The sequence below is a fragment of the Rhinoraja longicauda genome, unplaced genomic scaffold, assembly GCF_053455715.1.
Source record: "Rhinoraja longicauda isolate Sanriku21f unplaced genomic scaffold, sRhiLon1.1 Scf000049, whole genome shotgun sequence".
Classification (NCBI taxonomy): Eukaryota; Metazoa; Chordata; class Chondrichthyes; order Rajiformes; family Arhynchobatidae; genus Rhinoraja; species Rhinoraja longicauda.
Genome location: NW_027601267.1, coordinates 402,793 through 407,894, shown reverse-complemented (window position 1 = coordinate 407,894; position 5,102 = coordinate 402,793).

The window sequence follows — 5,102 nt, the reverse complement described above, 5'->3', positions numbered from 1 at the left end:
CACCAGGCCGTTCGCCTGTGGGTGGTACGCAGTGGTGCGGTGCAGGTTAAACCCCAGTAGCTGAGCAATGGCCGACCACAGTTCGGAGGTGAATTGCGGCCCTCGGTCGGACGTGATGTCGAGCGGCACCCCAAATCTTGCAATCCAGTGTGCCGCCAAGGCACGGGCACAAGTAGAGACAGAAGTGTCCGGCAGTGGAACAGCTTCCGGCCACCGCGTGAAATGGTCGACCACAGTCAGGAGGTGGGTGAAGCCCCGAGAAGGCGGCAGCGGCCCCAAGATGTCCACGTGGATGTGGTCGAACCGCTGTCGTGGGACGATGAACTCCTGGAGTGGCGCTCGCACATGCCGCTATATTTTGGCTGTTTGACACGGGATGCAGGTGCGCGCCCAATGCCCAACCTGTTTACGCAACCCGTGCCACACGAAACGGGAAGCCACGAGGGTCGTTGTCGCCCGAATGGAAGGGTGGGCTTGTCAGTGGAGAACCTCGAACACTCTGCGCCGCCAGGCAACGGGAACGAAGGGGCGCGGCTGCCCGGTGGATACATCGCACAGCAGCATTGCGCCCCCAGCGCCACAGGGTACGTCCTCCAACCGTAGCCCCGAAAGGGCGATACGATAGGCGGACATCTCATTGTCCGTCAGCTGGGCCGCCGCCAGGGCTGAGTAGTCGATGCCATCGGCCACTTGCAGGACGGCGTGGACCGCGGGTCAAACGGATGGAGGTAGTATACTCCGAGACGAAAGCCAACTGCCGCTGCTGGAGAGCTGACCACAGGTCGGACACCTTGGCGAACGCAAAGATGAGGGGCTTGTGGTCAGTGTACGTGGTGAAGTACGTGGTGAAATAGCGGAAGTGGAGGACTGTAATGTAAAGAGCAAGGAGCTCGCGGTCAAAGGCACTGTAGTTCCGCTGTGCGCCGCTGAGGGGCCTGCTGAAGAAAGCGAGAGGCTTCCAACACCCATTAATCCACTGTTCTAGCACCGCCCCAACCGCCACATCCGAAGCGTCGACCGTCAGGCTGGTTGGTGCATCCGCCCGTGGGTGCAGGACCATCGTGGCCGCAGCCAGGGCGTCTTTGGCGTGTTGGAACGCCGCCACCGCATCGTCAGTCCATTCGGCCTCCTTGCGCTTGCCCGCACGAGGTGGAACAGCGGGCGCATGATCCGGGCTGCAGCCGGCACAAATCGGTGGTAAAAGGCCACCATCCCAACGAACTCCTGGAGGCCCCTCACGGTGGTCGGGCGTGGAAACTGGCGCACCGCGTCCACCTTGTCCGGGAGCGGCAGCGCCCCGTGCGGAGTCACTTGGTGGCCCAGGAAATTGATGGACGTCACCCCGAAACGGCATTTGGTGATGTTGATTGCCAGCCCATGATCGCTAAAGCGCTGGCATAGCTGGCGGAGATGGGTAGCATACTCCTGTCTTGAGCGGCTTGCCATCAAAATGTCATCGAGGTACACGTACACAAAGTCCAGGCCGCAGCACACACAGTCCATAAGCCGCTGAAAAGCTTGCGCAGTGTTCTTAAGACCGAACGGCATACGGAGGAATTCGAAAAGGCCAAATGGTGTCACGGTGGGCATCTTGGGGACGTCGTCTGGGTGGACAGGAATCTGATTGTAGCCATGCACCAGATCGACCTTGGAAAACACCGTGGCCCCAGCGATGTGTGCGTTAAAGTCCTAAATGTGGGGGACCGGATACCTGTCAGCGATGGTAGCATCGTTAAGCCGACGGTAGTCACCGCAAGGACGCCAACCACCGTCTGCCTTGGGGACCATATGGAGCGGAGACGCCCACGGGCTGTCTGAGCGGCGCAGAATACTCGGGGACTCCACAAAGCGGAACTCATCCCGAGCAAGACGGAGCTTGCCCGGTGGAAGACGCCGCGCACGGGCGTGCAGGGGCGGGGCAGTGGTGGGAATGTAATGCTCCACCCCGTGCTTCGGGGCGGAAGAATGGAACCGGGGGTCGAGGATTTCGGTTAATTCAGCCAGAATGCGCGAGAACATAGCGTCCACGGACGACAGGGGCCCATCAGGCAGCATGACCGGGTCGCCCACGTGGAGGGAAATAAGCTGCAAGGTGACGGAGTGCACCAAACGCTGCCGCTTGACGTCCACGAGCAGGGAATGTGCCTGTAGAAAGTCCACACCCAGCAACGGCTGGGACACATCCGCAATGACGAATGGCCATGAGAAGCGGCCCTCTCCGAAGTTGAGGGAGAGCGTGCGCACCCCGTATGAGCGGATTGGTGTCCCGTTTGCTGGAGCGAGGAGAGGGCCGCGTTTACCACTGCGGAGGTCAGCATTCGAAGGGGGAAGGACGCTCACCTTAGCCCCTGTATACACAAGGAAACGAGCCCCGGAGCGGCGATCCCAAGCAAACACGCGATGAATCTGGCCGGCCGCCGAAGCAATCACTGACGGCCGGCCCTTGCGTTTCCCGGGAACGAACAGGGCTGCCGACATTGACGGGCAGAAGGGCCCCAGCGCTGGTGAAAGTAGAACCAGCCCCCTCTACTGGCGTCTGTGGAAACGGGCGGCTGTGTGGGCCGATCCAACTACCAGCGACCTCCGGTGGCATGCGGAGGAACTGCCGGAATGCTGCGCGGGAAAGAAGTGCTGCCGGCCGGTTGAGCCGTTGCTGGCGGGTCCCGCCACGAAGGACGTCGAGGAGCGGTGGAAATTCGGGCGATCGAGGCCCCTACATGCGGATCGTCGTCGGCCGTCGTCGGGACTTCCAGCACGTCGAGCGCCAGCTGACGGGCCATCCAGGGATCATCGGCGCGCTCGCTCGCCCACCGCCTGCAGGTCGGTGAACGGGGCGTGGATGAGCTGCTGGCAGAGATCGGACAGCAGCTGCAGCAGGTAAGAGTGTTTAAATAAAAAGCAGGGCTCGTGGTCGTCCAGCAGTGCTAATATATCGCCCAGCAGCACCGACGGGCGGCGGTCACCCAGGCCCGGCATCCAAAGGATCTGGGTCGCCCACTCGGCCTCGCTGAGGCTGAACTGCCGCAGAAGAAATGCCTTGAGGCCCTCATAGTTATCACCCGCCGGGGGGCGCGGAGGAAGGGTCGCACCCGTCGCGCGGTGGCCTGGTCGAGGGCGCCGATAACATAAAAGTACTTGGTGGCGTCGGCTGTCACGCCCCGCAGTGCGAAATGCGCCTCGGCCTGGTCAAACCAGAAGTCAGGGTCGTCGGTCCAAAAGTGAGGCAGCTTCAACGCCATGGCGTGGAGAGTGGTGCGGTCGGCAGTGTCCACGAGGTGGGGTCCGGCAGGGTCCAGAGGCGGCTGACCGGCAGGGCCGGGTAGTGCGGGTTGAGGAGCGTTCGGGTCCATCGCGACTTGCGAGGAAATGTCGAGGGTCACCCGTGTAGTGGGTCTGGACGTAGCAGGAATTAGGCAAGACGCCAGATAAGGATTAACAGTAACTTTAATGTAGCATCAGAACATCCACTCTCTTCAGTTTCCCGCACGCGTAAACTCTAGCCCCTTCAGGCAAACCCCGTAGCTCCAGACCCTTCCCCAGCCCTGTCCACTCAGTGCCGAGGGGGATGACCCAGGGAGTGGCCTAATCCCCGGGCACCGCCACACCTTGCAGTATCACAACATCCCCCTTGTCTTATAAAATAAAATACATTTAACGACAAACTTTAAACACAGATGTTTTTTATAAACACTATAAAATAGTAACAATTATCAACGGTAACGTGCAGGTTTCTTACTAGCACGTCCTGAACGTGTCACATAATCTCCCTCAGCATTATGTGCCGGTCGTTCCTCCTCTTCACATTTGGTCTCAGTCCTGTTGCTGTCGGGAGTATCCAGACATGATTCGCTTGATCCAGAACCCGGACCATCTGTCAAATGTGTAACGGTTTCAAGTCTTGTCTCTTGACCGAATTGTCAAAATGTGCCTTCATACTCTGCTTGCGCTCTTCAAGTCGCTCAAAGTTACTCTGCCCTACGTATGCCTTGTTCGTGTCAAGGTTAGTGGGTAGAGATGTCCGAATCTGTCTTCCAAACATCATCTCTGCTGGTGACGGTAACTTGGAATCAATCGGCATAGTACGCAAGTTGAGTAAAGCTGCTGCTCCACTCTGTTCCGTTGTCAAGGATGACGGACTTTACCGTTTGTACCATTCTCTCAACATGTCCATTCGACTGAGGGTACCTAGGTGAGGACGTCGTATGGGTGATTCCCCATTGCCTGCGCTTGGACTTGAAAGGTTCTCCAACAAATTGTGGACCATTGTCGGAGATGATTTCCGTCAGTGCTCCTAGGAGACCAAATGTTGCAATCACATATTAGCAGCCATGGCACTCATAGTGCTTGTCAGCTTATGCACCACCGGACACCTGGAATGGTAATCTACCATGACAAGATATTGTATATTGTCAATTTCAAAAATATCCATTGCTATTTTGGTCCAAGGTGTGACTGGTATCTCATATGGTTTTGAGTGTTTCCCTCGTTTGCTCTGGCATGTGCATCTGGCACTGACTACACCTTCGTACAAGGTCATCAATGTGATGGTTCATGTTGGAACAATAGACCATTTGTCTTGCTAGATGTCTCGTCTTCTCGATGCCTTGGTGGCCAACATGAAGTTGATGCAGGATATCCTGTGTCATCGACTCAGGAATGATTACTTGCCGTCCTTTGAATATGGCCCCATTTGACATGCCCAATTCATCTCGAAAAGGCCAGTAGGGCCGCAGGTCAGCAGGTATCTCCAGTATGATCGCCGGCCATCCGGAATGACTATACTGCATGACCGTATGCAGTATAGGGTCACGACAGGTTTCTGTCTGCAGCTCCTCCCTTTTGAGTTTGCCGAAGTGTATCAAATCGACATCTATCGTGTCTTTGATGTTGTCGAAGAAGATGCTCTCTACATGTGCATCTAGATCTATGCTCTCTGTCTTCTGCGGGTTGGGCAGTCTACTGAGAGTGTCAGCAACTATCATCTCTGCCCCAGGTCTGTGCTCTATGGCAAAGTTGTATCCTTGCACCTTGATGAGCAACCGCTGCAGTCGGGGTGGGGCACTTGTGAATGGTTTGCCGCAGATAGTGACAAGAGGCTTGTG